Raw genomic sequence first — 17,471 nt, forward strand, 5'->3', positions numbered from 1 at the left:
AGGCGCAAACTTCTGGTCAATGATGACGGGACGCATCCGGACTCCGAATGGGATGTCTATCATGGAAGATAGAGTTGCTAAAGAATCTGCGAACCTGTTGTTCTCTCTTAGTAGATGAGCAAAGTCTAGCTTCTCGAACTGAGGAATTAATAGGTCCAAGGTCTGGTGGTACATCACCATCTTTTCTTCTTTGACTTTCCAGTCCCCTTTTGCTTGAGACACAACAAGGTTCGAGTCCCCGATGACGTCCAACCGTCTTGCCCCTAGTTCCAAGGCCGCTTCTAGACCGGCAATACATGCCTCATATTCTGCTTTGTTGTTCGAGACTTTGAACCAGAGTTTGAAGGCTAGAGGGAAACGGGACTTTTCAGGCGCTATCAGCAACACTCCTATCCCACACCCGTACTGATTTGACGCTCCATCAAAGTACATCGTCCAAGTTTCATCGTCGATATGCAAAATGGCCTCATCTGGGAATAAGTACTCAACTGCTTCGCCCCCTTCAACTGGATGGTCGGCTAAGAATTCTGCTATTGCTCTTCCTTTGACTGACTTGCGCGTCACATATCTCAGATCGAATTCGGAAAGCAAAAGCAACCAACGAGCTAGCCTACCCGTAAGTGCCGGTTTCTCGAAAAGATATTTGATGGGATCGAGTCGTGAAACCAACATTACGGAGTGAGCTAACAGGTAGTGCCGTAGCTTCCTGGTAGCCCATACCAAAGCTAAGCAAGCCTTCTCCAACGGTGTGTAGTGAGTCTCGTACTCTAGCATCTTCTTGCTCAGATAATAGATGGCTCTCTCCACCTTATCCTCCGATTCTTGTGCGAGCATGCAGCCCATTGTAGTCTCAGTTACTGAAAGGTACAATATCAACGGTCTTCCCGGTTCCGGTGGTGACAACACGGGTGGGTTCTGTAAGTATTCTTTGATTTGTTCAAAAGCAGCTTGGCATCGGCCGTCCCATTGGAATTTCTTTCCTTTCTTCAAGAGACCAAAAAGTGGTTCACAAGTCAACGTTAATTTTGAGATAAACCGTCTTATGAATTGCACTTTACCCAGAAAGCCTCACACCTCCTTTTCAGTCCTTGGTGGTGGCATTTCTAGGATGACCTTGATTTTGGAAGGGTCAGCTTCGATACCTCTCTGTGTAATCAGAAACCCCAGCATTTTCCCTGCTGTAACACCAAACGTACACTTCTGAGGATTCAGCCACAACCGGAATTCTCTGATCCTTTGAAAGAACTTTTGCAAGGCGGTGTAGTGGCCCTCTCTTTCTTTGGACTTGACAATCATGTCGTCCACGTACACCTCGACCTCTTTGTGGATCATATCATGCAATATCGTGGTCGCGCCCTTTGATATGTAGTTCTAGCATTCTTTAACCTAAACTGCATCACTCTGTAACAGTAAGTTCCCCACGGGGTGGTGAAAGCAGTCTTTTCCCGGTCTTCCGGTGCCATCACTATCTAATTGTAGCCTGAGAAGCCATCCATAAACGAGAGCAAAGCATGCCCCGCTGTGAAATCCACTAACTCATCAATATGCGGCAAGGGAAAGTCATCCTTCGGACTAGCTCTGTTCAAGTCCCTAAAATCCACGCATACCCTGATCCTGCCATCCTTTTTCGGCACCGGAACAATGTTGGCCAACCAAGTCAGGTATTCGGATACTAGTAGGAAGCCTGCGTCGATTTGCTTGGTGACCTCTTCCTTAATCTTGATGGCCCAGTCTAGACGAATCCTTCTGAGTTTCTGTTTGACAGGTCGGGCCTCGGGGTCAAGAGGGATCCGGTGCTGTACAATCTCAGGATCGATTCCAGGCATGTCTTCGTAGGACCACGCGAAAACATCTTTGAAATCTTTTAATAAAGCGACTAAGCGCTCGCGTTCCTCCGAAGACAACGTGGACCCGATCTGGACCAGCCGCGGGTCCTTCTCAGTACTGATATTCACAGTAGTGATTTCATCAACTAAATGTTTAACAAATCTTTCCTACTCTTGATTAATTAACCGTTGCAAAACCGGAGGAATTTCTTCCTCGTCGTTTTCGTCAAAATTTTGAAAGTCTTGATTTAAGCAATATATTAAAGGCACAGAAAAGTACTCAGAAACCACATCCACATCATTCTCATTAAGTACTTCCAAACCGTCTAATTCTTCTGTTACAACAGACTCAAAGGAGAAAGAAAAAAACGACCTGGACAGGACTGTGGCATCCGGGTTATCACTCCCAGGAATACCGGACTCAGACTCAGTTGAGCTGGAACCTGATTCCGACTCAACAGACTCGGTGAATCAGATTCCGGCTCACTACCTGACCCGGTGCTGCTTAACAAAAATCCCTCATCATATTGCCAAATGAGAGAAGGTACGATGGATGCATCCAAAATAGTTGATGGTAGGCCCGCAGCCGTTTCATTCCCGATCATGGACACCGAGAAGTTATCCTCCAAGCACTTCTGTTCAATCGGAGGATCTGAAAGTAGGCATGCCAGTGCTACCCCCATTTCTAGTTCGGTGTCCTCAAACCCCATTTCCCCACTATGCTCAGCCTCAGCTGTCGGGTCTGCCCGCTCTTCGGCAACATCGTCCCCAGATAATTATAGGTCAAAGAAAATCTCGAACCCTGGTACGTGCTTCCCCTCCGCGTTTAGCCACGGCTCCGGAAAACCACAGAATAGAAAATCTTCCCCCTCTCGGACGAAGCGTCCGTTTAGGGTACCCTGGATAGGTCAATGCATTAACTCGAAAGGTTTCCCTGCCTTCTTTGCTCTGGCTCTCTCAGCCATCTGTTTACCCTTCCTCACCCAGTCCTCTTTGGTGGGCAAATAACCCAAGCCAAAGGTGTGCGGATTGTGCGGCACTTCGGCCAATGCTGCGATGCCCTTCCGGCCGTTGTTCCCCAATCCCATCCCGGGGATGTGTTGAAGTTTGTTCATGAGGTATACCGATTGGGCACTGACATACACTCCCTCATTACCAGCCATGATGTTCTGCACAATTCGGGCCTCAGCCAAAGTAAACCCTGTTAAGAACAAATCCTCCGTGCCATATTCGATTTCCAAGACTGGTGTAGACACTTCCGGCGACGGATGGATTGACGAATTCCCAAAAACAATAGCTACCCCTTTCACGTGAGGGTACTTCAACATCTGATGCAAGGTGGAAGAGACTGCCTTGACTTGGTGCAACCACGGTCGCCCCAAAAGTAGGTTAAAGGTTGCGGGAACATCCAAGACATGGAAATCAATCTCGTGCTGTCCTGGACCAACCTGGGTCTGAATTTTGACAGTCCCCATCACCTCCCTGCTTATGTTATCATAGGCCCTGATCACTTGAGTAGTTGGTACGAAGTCCGCGGGCTTCAACCCGATTGCATATGCCGTCCTTGACGGGCACACATTAATGGCAGATCCCGTATCGACAAGAACCACTGGTACCCATTTGCCTCTACATTCCACCGAGATGTAGAGAGGTTTGTTGTGATTTGCGCCCTCAGGCGGTAGTTCTTTGTCAGAAAAGGTCAACGTCGGGGAACCTCCTCCCGGAAAAACCAATCCAACCAGCTGCTCTGGCGTGGTGTCTATAGAAAGCTTGGCCATGTCCATGGCTGAAAGGACAGCCTGCCTGTGTACTCGTGATGCCATAAGCAGTCCCCAGATGGATATGTCTGCTTGTGTCTTCTTTAACTGTTTGAGCACAGCCTCCTCTTCAATTTGTTTCTCTTTCTGTTTCTCGGCTTCCTTATCCTTTCCAGATGCTTCTGGCTGGTCTAGATGCGGGGGCTTGAAATACCGCCCACTCCTTGTCATATGATCGACCTCGCCGATATACCAGGTATCATCTGGCTGGGTACTTCCCCAATCTTCATCTGTGTGGGCGAGACATAAATCATCGTTTTCCCATCACATTCCGTCAGCGGCCGACAGACACCTGTCCGGCCCTGGTATGATTGTATTCGCAGTACCTTCAGCCCACATGCCCGCAGCATCTTCTGTTCCTGTGCCCACAGCACTTTCGGTCTCTTCATGGGCTTTTGCCTTCCTGATCCTCTCAGAATCCCAAAACTTTTCTTGTTCGGACTGCGTCAGTGCAGCTTGTTGTTCAACTTTCTCTGCATCCACAATGCTCAAGTCCCGAGCGAAATTCTTCGTACCGGCGCTCTTCGGCAATGTGCTTTGACTTTCGGCCCTTCCGGCCACAACTGATACCCTAGATTCTGCAGATTCTGTCTCGACAAGCTTCTTCTCCTTTAGGATCTCTTCTCTCATGTTCTCGATAGTCACCACCATTGGCTTAGGTTAGGTTATGGAGATATGCACCATGCACAAGTCGATGCAGTCGGGAAGGAATACCTCTGGCTTAGACAGGTGGGAAGAAGTGATATAGATGCTGGGATCGTAAGGCACGACCCCAATTTGGATGAAGTTGATCCTTTTAGGCGGTGGAGCTTGGTTATGTGTGGGGAGAGGGTTTTTTGTAACATTGGGTTTCTCGGGAGGCAGAATCACCCCGTTATCGATGAGATCTTGAATCTCATGACGTAACCGGAAACACAGATCGGTGTCATGACCGTGCTGTTGGTGAAATGCGCAATATTTGGCTGGGTTGTGGGTAGAGGGAAGTTTTTCTGGTAAGGGCCGCGGTTCTAGGGGCTTCAAATGCCCTTTTCGGATTAAAACCCCTAGGGCTTTGGATAGGGGCATATACAGTGGAGTGAAGGTTCTTGTGTTTTTGGGTGAGTATTTGACTGTTTGGGTATGGCTTCTGGACGAGCCGGAGAACGGCGCAGCTGCCATGGTTCTTGGAGGGAGGTTGGTGGTGACCATGCTCACTTCGGAGGCTCTTGTAGTTGTAGTACCGCTCGGGCCTACGTTGGTGTTGCGGTTGAAAGTTCTCCGGGGTTGCTCCCGGTCATTATCAATTAAGCCTTGCTTTAAGGCATCCTCAATCTGCACCCCCATTTCATGTAGATCAGAGAAGGTAGGGAAGGGGAGTACAATCATCTTTTGCATCAACTTCGGCTGAAGATTGCGCACAATCATCCGAATCTGGTCTTTGTCTGTAGGCCTTAAGGTCATCATCGAAGCCTTGGCCCTCCATCTGGTCACGAATTCTGAGAAACTCTCTTTAGGCTCTTGCCTTGTCGTCTCGAGATCACGGGTCGTAATCTCGATTTGTGTATTGTATGAGTATTTCGTCATGAAGGCCTCGGCCATCTCGTCCCAGTTTCTCTTGACATCATCTTCTAACTTGGCATACCATATGGCCGCCACACCCGACAGGGTTCGGCCGAACAGAGACAGCTTCTGAAGTCTGCTGAGGCCCATTGGCCTTAAGATGTCTGAAAACAGCCTCAGGTGCACCATGGGGTCCCCGGACCCATCAAATCGATCAATGTGTGGCATTTTGAATCTATCAGGCAGCGTCACAGCTGCATCAGTATATCCATCTTCGATGTCAGGGATGGTCTTGACTCCCTGGGATCTCTTGAATAGCTTTTCGAGCTTGCTCAACTTCAAAGCTGTGGGGTCTGTCTCGAACTCAAAGGGAGAGTCCGGTAGGTTGGTGGGTGTTTTGGATAACTGGGGTTGGATTTGGGGTAGGATCGGGGGTAGAGGTGGTCCCGTGGGAATGTCTATATCATTCTGAACATTAGTTGTCTCCCCGGGGGTTGGAATTCCTGGCGGGGGAGGAACTTGCTGCGAAGCAGATGCTCCGGTTTGCTGCTGTAACCTTACAATTAACTCTGCTTGTTCATTCATAACCGTGGCCTGCTGCTTGGCGAACTCTGCCTGTCGGGCAGCATCCTGCTGTATCATTTTCATACTCTCTTGGAGCTGGCGCACCATCTCCTCTAAATTGGCCATACTGTTCTGCTCTGACTGAATTATCGGTATATGTTCCCTTTTTGAGGGAGAAACAGAATCCTGATCCCTACTGTACACAGGTGGGGTGGACAAAGCCCTCTGTACTGACTGTTGAACTGATACCCTTTGCCTAGCTGTCTTCCGTCTAGTAACCGGGGGTAGAGAGTGGTACACTGGTAGTCCGCCTACTAGATCCTCAGATCGATGGAGTCGACGACCTCTAATCCAGAGTGCTTGGGGAATATCTACTGGGTTAGAAGCAATTGTGCTCGACTACCTAGTAAAAAGATAAATAAAGCGTATGAATAAATAGACAATTGGACAGCGTAACAACGTAAAATAAACACAATACACAGCTGGGTATCACAACAAATTGCCAACAAGCTGAATGTACTGTTCCTTATTCGCTGATCACTGTTTCCAAATCGTTGCCCCTAAGCCTGAATCTGGTACCTGCAGATATAACTGATTCCCCAAAACACTGATACTGATGCCCTCAGGCCTGATACTCAGACTTGCAAACTGACATGTACGTTCCCTGTAGAGATGCACTCTAAAAGCACATAGCAAGCAAAGAGAGCCAAAACACCCCTATGTTGGGGTAGGGTTTCCCTGTCCTATTTTGTCAGGAGCTAGGGTTTCACTATGCACGTAGCAGTTTTCAAACAACCTAACATCGGGCAAGCAACCTGTCCTAGTTTGGAATGGTCACTATGGATCTCGATATGCACTAGGTCGAATGGTCGAAAAGGGTGCCCCGGTAAAAACTGGGGTTTGTGTTCCCATACTGTCAGAGCACACAACTGGTCAGCCTTATGGCATGCTTTGACAAAGTCAAGCCTCCAGCAAACCGTTCAGAAATGGCAGATGGCAAACACGGTGTCCTAGGCGCACCAATGGACATGCAATGCAAAGGGACACATAAATGAAATCAAAACAGGATATCACGAGTTCGAGTCAAGCTCTCTAAGTCCCCAGCAGAGTCGCCAGAAACTGTTGATGTGCCCGCGGGCCCCGTGCTACAGTTCGGACTCGATTTTGTGTCACGGTTCGTAATCTGAACCAAAGAGTCCAAATCCGGCAAATCATTTTGAGAAAACAGATTTTTAGAAAAGAAGTGCCAAACATGGACTGCTTTGCCAAATACAGAGTCGCCACCTAAATATTTTTTTATGAGGGAATTTAGGAAACCCTGACTCGGTGCCAAAGGCCACCTGTCCGTCATCACCAAAGTTGCCTCAGCTCGGGAGCTTGGGTACGATTGGGGAAGGTCAGCTATGAGCACCCCCTCTCGTCCGATCCGAAGATCGGCCTCTACTAACCATGATATCCGTTTTTGAATTATGTGTTCTTATTCCAGTTATTAGCCTAGAATTACTATGTTATGCGCACAGCAATCAAGTATAGATCAAATCGCCTAAATTGGAACAAAACATCTCATGTTTGTTTATTTTGAAAATGGTTTGATGGTGCTACTCGCAAGTAGGCTAAGACGTGGATTTGCCACCCTCGGGTGGGTTTTAGAAAAGATGGTTCTGCCACTATCTAGTGGGCTTTAAAACTCACAGTTTTAACGCGTTATTCCAATTTAGATAATTCAACCTCCATCCACAGGCATTCAAGCAGTTATATCACATTAGCAGCTAGCCTCATGGTAATCATGCTATTATGGCAACACTCACACGCGTGCGGTATGCTAAAACACAAATGCTTACCGAGTACTCCAAGCCAAAACAAAAGCTAGTTAGTAATCAATGTATAATCCTAGCTCATGTTAAGATGGCTAATGCAACACACACAAAATGCAACTAGGATAGGCTCGGCTAATCTATAATGACATGTGAAATGCTACAACTAACACGTATTCAATTTGGAATTGAAATACAAATGCAGTTACAATGATGCGCCGAGCCTGGTGCATGCAAAACGAATGAATGGATGCAGACATGCTATCATACTGTATGCTGATTTGAACATGCCCTAGACTAACCATCGAATGCTAGTAAATAAAAGGGAAGAAAGACGTGGGGTTTGGAAGACATGCACACACTCACACACACTTATTACACAATTGCCCTCGCTCAGAGGGTCCGAATAAATATTACAAAACAAATGAATACTGCTAAATTAATTATTATAGACTTCTAATTAATTAACAAATTAAATGCCGAATTAAAATGGCCACAGTCTCCGCCTCGAAATGTTTCGATGATGCATGCTTGACTCGTACGGCCCGGAAACTCGCTGCCATAGCATTGCTGCCTCTGTTTACACTACCTAGCTCCTCTGAAGACTGCACAAGTCTTGGGTTAGGTTCTCTGTACACTGTGGAGCACCACCGGCTATGAGTAATGACTATCGGTTATGGGAAATGGTCACCGGCCTCTGGTGAAGTTATCGGCCACAAATTCCTGGCCGGTCGGCACTGTGTTTAGCTGACCGGCCAAAACTTCCTGCAGAACCTGCAGTTGACAGCAGCAGAGGGCAAGCAGTGTATGGCATGGAGTTTTTAGGCACATGTATGCATGGACACACTCCCTATCATACAAGGGACTCAAGGGAGCATGACCCTCGACCCTCGAGCCATCAATTGCGCATTTCGACTCATGATGGCCTAAGAGGCCAAGTTTGCAATTCAATGTGAATGCATGCAACCGAAAGAGATGAATGCCAACACCCTATCATATTGAGGTCAAGGGGGGGTTGACGACCGAGGGTTGAGACGTGTTACATCACTTGGAGTACGAACACTCCTCACCCCTCAAGTTTGGTTTGACACCCCAAACCAAATAATGTAATGCATGTATACAAACTTGACTCGAAGATGCAACATGAGACTATGGTACAAAACATGCCAAATGTGATGCAAGCTAGACATGCAAAGGTACAATGCTAGGCATGTAAGGTGTAATGCAATGCAATCAAATCCGTAAGCTAAGACATGAAATGCAACTAGCTAATAATTATGCAAGCATGCCAGTATGATACAATGCAAACATGAAATCAATGCAGCATGATCATGCAATGGTGAACCTAAGACACAAAGGGCAGACCTCAGCCCACTCCCAAAACAGTGACAAAAGATGCCTAAAATGATGAACAAATACTCATGTAAGCATACACACCAATAGGCCCAAGATTAAAGTATAACCAAGGAGTATTCTACCACCGCTACCCCAAGCCAACATGGCATGAGCTATACAACCAAAAACAGAGTTTAGATGCATTGAAATAAGTCCTAAAACCCTCTGATATGGCAGCCCCGAAGGCTTAAACACTTAGGCATGCACAATGCTCATTTCAAGGCACAACAAAACAACTCTTCAAGGCATGAAAGGGATGATAAATGCAATCACACCAGCATGAGTTATGGACTGAAATAGCATGGGAAACGGCTCCAAATCACTGAAATAACCCAACTCAAGCATGCTCATGACTCATACCCTCAAGGTTTATAAGCCAAAATGCAAAGAGGCTATGCAAAACATATCGAACATGACCAAACCAACACCCAACAGACCTCATTCATGATAAATCAAGGCCAAAAACTTCACAAAGTTAGGCAAGAATATGCAAGCATGATGGTCTAATGGCTAGATGCATTTCTAGGCAAAATGGGGGAATATGTAGCAAGTGTATTAAGCATGAGAGGGGCCAACAAACCAACATGAGATAGAGGTAAAACATGCTAAATAAACACCAAATAACCTCTGAAACTAAGCCAAACAAAGCTAGGCATACATGCTACCCTTATGAGCCAAAACACAAGCAAATGAGACAATGAAAGGAGAGGGGTGTCCCTCCCTTATACAAGACCTCAAAACCACTTCATCACCACTGAAAATCCTCTGGATTTCAGTGGTGAGAAAACCAATATATGAAAGTTCCAAAGCTCAAACGATAAGGCTCAAAATGAGGCCAAACAAGGCCTAAGAGGGGGTGGACGACCCCCAACACCAAAATGACCTTAAACAAACATGTTAAGCATGCAAATACAAAACTTTTTTCAGTTTATAGCTAAGCTCGAATCAATATGCAAGATAGTCTAAAAGCTTGTACAAAAAAAAAAAAAAGGAATAAGAGGGTAAGTGTCTCACCCTTGAAGACCTCTTTCAAAACACCAAACCAGCAGCCCTTTTTGAATCAAAAAGACTTCAAATCACCCCAAGAGTCACCTCCAAGGACCTCAACCCAATAAAGGGAGTAGAGAACTAGGTGTTTGTGTGCAAAAGTGCAAAGAAAAATGCACTTTTGAGCACAAACAAGCCCTAAACTCTAGAGAGAGAGGCAGAAAATGTAGAGAGAGAGAGAGTTTTTTGGCTCCAAGTTGTATCTCTTTTTTCTTTTTTGATGAGAGAGCTTGATTGATATAGATACATATCAGTCTGCTGCTCTCCAGAACCCCCACGTCCAAGCATGGGCTGGGGTATGGCCTTGAATGACAGCTGCCACCTGTCTGCAGAGATATCTGTTGAAAACCATACTTGGCCGGCCGGCCATCAACTTAGCCGACCGGTATTCAAAATAGCCGACCGGCCATCACATTTGGCCGATGGAAACAACACACAGCCGGTGGCCTCAAGACAAGGCCGGTGGAGCGTGGGGGTGGCCCAAAAGCCATTCCCTGCCCTCCAAAGCAAAAACACAAGTGTTTGGTGCAAAACCAGACACAAAATAGTCGAGTCGAGAGATCCTGAGGCAAGGCGCATAGCCGAGGCCTCCGGGAACTCAAGACGAACACAAACATGGATGATCACCGAGTGTTCAAGCGGTGACGTCCAAGTCTTGAGGACGGTCAAAAATGGGATGTCTACTGGGAGATCATTTACTTTTTCATTGTAATTAATATTTTCCCCTTTCATTATGTTTATTATTTCTCATTGTTCTTTTTGACATGACACTAAAAACACAAAAGGAAATTTTTGCCATAACTTATCCCTTCTAAGCACCATCATTTTAAACTCGAAGGGTACAACAACTTGAGCAATTAAATGCAAACTTCAGCACATGCCTTATATACTAAATACATATTTCTATTGGCTTACTATTACCCGACCGCGTATTCAAAGGCCATGAAACATGGAGGAAAGCTTTTTTTTTTCACTACAATATAGTAACAGGTATGTCCTTGGCCAGTGGTCAGCCACCAACCATCTCATTATATCTTGTAGACACAAAGCATCAAACATATTCTCACATTAATCATTCTTTTAATAATGAATTAGAAAAGCTTGCCAATCAAGTCCATGAAACTCTGATATGTTTATTTATTCACCATTGATACTTCAAATCTCCATTTCAACAACAGTGGAGTTGAGGTGATAGGTGATTACAAGTCCAAAGGTATTACTTATATACCCTTTCCTCGGGTTTAGGCAAGAGAGAGGGAAGTGAATCTAGAGAGGAGAAGAAACCTTAGTTTCAAATTTATAAGGTTCACCATTCACATAGCAAGATTTAAAAATGAAAAAGAAGACAATATGCTTCAATGAGAAATTTCTCTTCATGTGGGAACTATTTCCCATCCATTTTGCTCAAAAAACACTAAACTAAAGTCTCACAAGAAAAACAAAACTTCCTGCACACTCCAAAATATAATCAAGGCATGATTTTCAACCTGTTCCCCCTCAAGGATATTATAACAGCAAGAAAACAAAAGAATCTTACAGCAACTAATCCAAGTAGTTTCATTTCTAAAAGTTTTCTTGAGCAATATTTTACATACCTCTAGATGCACAATACCAAAAGTGCCTATGCACTTCCCTTTGTAAATGATTCTAACTTGTCTACCCAAAAGAAACCTCAAGCAATTGTTCCATATGTCAATTAAAAGAGAATGTGTAGAAGAGGTGAGACTTACATCTGCACATTGGGAATAATAGCCTGCATTTATCCCCAGGTTTTAGAAATGGTGTCCCAATTACTTTCGTAACTCTGTCGAAAATGTCTTAAACTTAATCGAAAAAAGGCATTCGGGGGGCGAAAATGCAAAGCAACCTGTGAACCACTCTGTGGATGTTACAGGTTGGTTCCTCATGACAAATAGGACCTGTGGCGACAGACGGGATGTAATTAGCACACATACATTGGGAGTTAGAGTAAAAAACGCCTTAAACTTAGTCGAAAAAGGTCGTTTGGGGGGCGAAAATGCAAAATAGCCCCCAATCTACTCTATGAATGTCACGGGCAGCTTCCTCATGACAAATAGGACATGTGGGGATAGATGGCATGTCATTAGCACACGTAGGTTAGGAGTTGGAGTAAAAAATGCCTTAAACTTAGTCGAAAAAAGGCGTTTGGGGGGCGAAAATGCAAAACAGACCCCAAACCAATTATAGATGTTACGGGCAGGCTCCTCGTGACAAATATGTCTTGTGGGGACTGACGGGATGTAATTAGCACACGTACATTGGGAGTTAGAGTAAAAAAAGGCCTTAAATTTAGTAAAAAAAAAACGTTTGGGAAGCGAAAATGCAAAACAGCCCCCGAACCACTCTATGGATGTTACGGCCAGGTCCTCATGACAAATACGATCTACGGGGACAGACTGGATGTAATTAGCACACATACATTGGGAGTTAGAGTCGAAAATGCCTTAAACTTGGTGGAAAAAGGCCGTTCGAGGGGCGAAAATGCAAAACAGTCCTGAAACATTCTGTGGATGCTACGGGCAAGTTTCTCATGACAAATAGGACTTGTGAGAACAGACGACATGTAATTAGCACGCGTACATTGGGAGTTAGAGTTGAAAACGCCTTAAACTTAGTCGAAAAAAGCCGTTCAGGGGGCGAAAATGCAAAACAACCCCCGAACCACTCTGTGGATGTCACAGGCAGCTTCCTCACGACAAATAGAACCTGTGGGGACAAACAGCATGTAATTAACACACGTAACTTGGAAGTTAGAATAAAAAATGTCTTAAACTTAGTCGAAAAAAAGCTGGGGGAGAGGTTTGTAAAAGCGAATCAAATCCATAGCTTTGTGACATATATATATATATATATATATATTGTGCCATGTGGTAGGTTGTATTATCCAAATGGGTAGAAAAATGATGAAACAAAAATTCACAATGATGGCAACCCTAAGTGCTCTGTTTGGTTCTTGAGATTAGGAAGAAAGTGAAATTAAGTTGTTCTATAATCTTTTCATCTAAATCTAACCAATTTCAGTTTTTCTTGCTTGCAAACTAATAAAGACTACCCATAAATCCACTATGTATGTCTCTATAAACATGTACATATATATATATATATATATCCGTGAATGAAATGAAATAATTATGAAGTTCTTGAAAGAAGACCCTAAACACTATTGTTACAATTTAAGCTTGTGTTGGGGCTATGTTATTGGAGTCCATCAATCAATATGCAAACATCTACCACACTGATTGAACTTGGAAGATTGGCAAATTAATGAAAAAATGATGAAACAAAAAAGCTCAAAAGATGCAACCTAGGTGCTTTGTTTGGTTATTGAGATAAAAATAAAAAAAAATAAAAAGTGAAATTAGGTTATTATATAAATTTCGCCAACATTTTTTAGTTTTTCTTGCTTGCAACCTGAAGGCCCATGAATGAATGAATTCTTACATATATGGATCTCTATAAACATATATACAAGTCATGTTATTCTTCCATGAATGCAGCTCAGATTCTCCGTAGACAGTGTTACATTATCCTCAAATGTTATATGGAACTAATGAGTGTATTTTTTTTTTTTTTTTGTAGATGGCTTTTGGCATGGACTTGTGGATATTCCATTTCTGTGTACGGAGAACAATTTCCACTTTTGTATAATCTCGCTTTTTTGTTGTCCTCTGCTTTTTGTGTGGATTTGTATTACTTGTACAGAATACTTTTGGCGGGATACATAATACTTTTGGCATGGAACAAACAATTATTGCCGTGATATAATGGTAATTTATACCATGCCAAATGGCCATTTGGCATAGTAGTAAATATATTTGTGTACGAAGGACATGATTGTCGTATGATTATTTGTACGAAATTATTATTTTAAATTGGAACATACTTGATTTGTATGGAATTTGACATTTAAAGTTATTCATTTTTAGATGGTTGGAAGTGAAATGGATGCAGATTGTGGAATGGGTGATAATTTATGTATTGTTTTGTTTGTATATCTCATACAAGTTGCATGGAATACATACAGGTTGTGGGTAGACAAATTAATTAAAAAAAACATAAAATGATGTTTTTGGCGACTAAATAATTGGTGGCCAAAATTTGAGTAAATATTTTACTGACTAAATAGTTAGTAGCTAAAAAAAGAATTAAATGAAAAAAAATCTTTTGGCGACTAAATAGTTAATAGCCAACAAAAGAATTAAATGAAAACAAATCTTTTGGCGATTAAATATTTAGTAGTCATAAAAGACAAGACTTTAGCCAAAAAAAGGAAAAAAAGAAAAAACACTTTTGGTGATTAAATATTTAGTAGTCAAAACTAAAAATATTATACCTTAGGCGACTAAAATTTTAGTAGTTAAACAATTGAAGCTTTTGGCGACACGAAATTTTGTAAATTTTATTACCCTAATCAATTTCATTACACTTGATTTACTAATAGTAATTTTAAAATTGAGTGGGAAAAAAGTTTCATAATTCGGTAACTACCCGCTACAAGTATGACATGTTTATCGACATACCCATGTTTCATAGTCTCAAGATAATTCTAAATGAGAATTTTTATATTTTTTGCAAAGTATATCTTATTTAAAAGTCATTTTCATAATTTGGCGGCGTTGGTGTAAGAGGCGGGTACCTTTTGTCCAATTCATTTGAATCCAATTATAATTGAGTTTGTAAGATAAAAATCATTTAAGTTATGACGAATTTCTCACATAAAATTTATAGCGATCCTGGGTTTACCCTTGTTGTATTTGCATCCTCTTTACTTTGTATAATTAGTTATAGGATGTGTTGGGCAGGCTTGTTTCAGGTTGGTTGTGTTTGGGAGCCAAGTGTTGCTGCCCAGATTTTTGGCCTTTCGCTCGAGCGAGGAGTTTGTCGCTCGAGCGAGAGTTGAGTCAGTATCTGGACCTGAGAGTTGTGTTTCTTGGCTCGAGCGAGCTTTTCTTGGCTCGAGCGGTCTGGTTTGTTTTTGGCTCGAGCGAGAGTTCCTTGGCTCGAGCGAGAGTTTCTGTGTCTGGTCGCTCGAGCGACCAAGTCTTCGCTCGAGCGAGAGTGTTTTATATCAGCGGACAGTAGCGATTTTGAACTGCACTTTTTCACTTTATTTTTTCTTTCAAACCCTTGATCCGAGACCTTCTCTCTCTACACTTATATTCTCTCTAAGAATTGATCTCCCTAGAGTGTGAATCTAGCCTAGAGCCTTTGTTAAAAAGATAGAGGGTGTTGAGAGCTTTGTTTTAATCTGAAAAAGTTGGGATTTGGAACAAGTTGATCTTCGAGTCTTCATCTCCTTTTGGGCTCAAACTTTGAGGTAGGGATACCCTACTCCTCTCTATGGATTTTGTCTTTAAATTTTGGTATTTGAGATGTTGGGGTTGGTTTGGTAATTTCCTAAAAATTTGGGGCTTTTGTGTAATTTTACAAAAGTTGGGGTTTTATTCATAATAAACCTAGATGCATGTTTGGCATAGAGAAATGGAATGAATGTTGAATTGTTGATGAAAATGGAACCTAAGGGTTGAAATGTTAATTATGGGAATTGACCTAATTACATTGTTTAATTAATTGGGATAATTAATTGAGAAGAATGAGGAAATAAAATGTTGATTGAATATCCATTGTGCATTTATTTTCTGTTTAGAAATAACTGCTTTGGGCTATCGGTGGAGGATAGTCGTGATTGTTGTAGACAATGCGTGATGATTAGGCAAACTGAAACTAATCAATGGAATGTGTCATGGAATTTGACGGTTGATTGAATACATTAATTGTATGTATTGAGATTGTATATAGAACCAATGTGTTTGTATACGTTATGTGTAGAGGAGGAGAAAGGGGATGTACTCCGCGGTTTAGGGGAAGATAGGGGATGTACCTCTAAACCGGATAGTGTTGGGAGAAGATAGGGGATGAACTCCATAGATACAGCTTTTATGCTTGTCTAGAAAAGTGGAAGATAGAGCTTATATGCTTATCTTGTGAAGTGTGGATACAACTTATATGCTTATCTGGGTATATGGGATATTGTTGTTATACATATCTGTTGAGAATGTGGATATAGCTTGTATGCTTATCTGTGAGCGTGGGATATAGTTTTTATACTTATCTGTTGAAATGATGATAGAGCTACCATGCTTATCTGTTGAAAAAGGGAAAATGAAAAGTAACTTGGACTCATAAGTCGTATGGCATAAATGTGTAATTTATGTGAATGTATTAGTGTTGGCCATCTATCAATTGCTAATGTTTTAGTCAATGTTCATGGTTGGTTTAGTATATTTCTACTGGGCTGTGGCTCACCCTATATGGGATTATCATTTTCAGGTGCAGGAAGCATGCCACCTCCAAGGACATAGCTTGGGAGGCTAGGACTGGACATACTTTTGTCGTATTACTTTTGATGTATTACATGTAAATTCAAGCCAAGGGCTTAATGTGTATGAGCTAGTACTCCTTTTGTTGTAACCAAGTGTTAACTTGGAAAGCTGTAGGCCCGTAGGGCATTTGCTTTTGTTGTTAACATGTAATACTTATGTAAAGGAATTCCGGAAATGAAAGAATGTGGAACTTTTGAAAATCAACGCATGTCTTATTTGTTGGGTTTGATGTTATTATTTTGAGGGCGTTACAAAATTACATAATTATTTAATGCTAATTGAATTGATAAATATTTATACACAAGTATCAAGATAGCGACCCCGGCCTTTTTCCATTTGGTTGTTGTATCTGGACTTACGTTCCGTAGATCCTGTTGTTATATATTTGTTGTTGTCGTCCTTTAATTCCTTAATTTTGAGTTATAGGATGTTTTGGGCAGGTTGGTTACAGGTTGGGAGTGTTTGGGAGCAAAGGGTTGCTGCCCAGAATTTTGGTCCTTCATTCGAGCTAGCCGTTTGTCGCTCGAGCGAGCCCTTTGTTTTTGGTCCTTCGCTCGAGCCAGGGTTTCTTCGCTCGAGCGAGTGACTGCGTCTGGGCATAAGACCTGAGAGTTGCATTTCTTTGCTCGAGCGATCATTTCGTCACTCGAGCGTGCTTCTGGGTTGCAGACCTGAAGCTTCAAGTTTTTGGCTCGAGCGAGACTTTCTTCGCTCGAGCGAGGCTTTCTTGTGTCTGGTCGCTCGAGCGACCAGTCCTTCGCTCAAGCGAGCCTGTTTTATATAAATACGCAGCAGCGGTTTTAAACATCACTTTTTCATCCTCTTTTGTTTTAAAAACCCTAGGTCCGTGTTTTCTCTCCCTCCACTCACCTTCTCTCTTAGGTTTCATCTATTTTTAGGGTGTTTCTATCCTAGGTTCTTTGTTAAAAGGATAGAGGGTCACGAGGGCTTTGTTTTAATCTGAGAGTTTGATGGTTTGGAGCACTTTAGATTTTGGGTCATCATCTCCATTTGAGTTCTTCACTTCGAAGTAGGGATATCCTACTCCATCTTATAGGCTTTGTC

General features: G+C 42.8%; 1 long non-coding RNA gene across 7 annotated transcripts in view; it reads left to right on the forward strand.

The window, feature by feature from the left end:
* LOC114273823 (uncharacterized) overlaps positions 1–13,934 on the forward strand; it is a 36,923-nt gene extending 22,989 nt beyond the window's left edge. For all 7 annotated transcript variants that reach the window (XR_014361731.1, XR_014361730.1, XR_014361732.1 and 4 more), the window contains one exon: positions 13,603–13,934. This is a non-coding gene — a long non-coding RNA (uncharacterized LOC114273823). The remainder of the gene's footprint in view (positions 1–13,602) is intronic.
* Positions 13,935–17,471: the final 3,537 nt, after the last annotated feature.

This window comes from Camellia sinensis, chromosome 2 (genome assembly GCF_055761805.1).
Source record: "Camellia sinensis isolate YWXY chromosome 2, ASM5576180v1, whole genome shotgun sequence".
NCBI classification, from domain to species: Eukaryota; Viridiplantae; Streptophyta; class Magnoliopsida; order Ericales; family Theaceae; genus Camellia; species Camellia sinensis.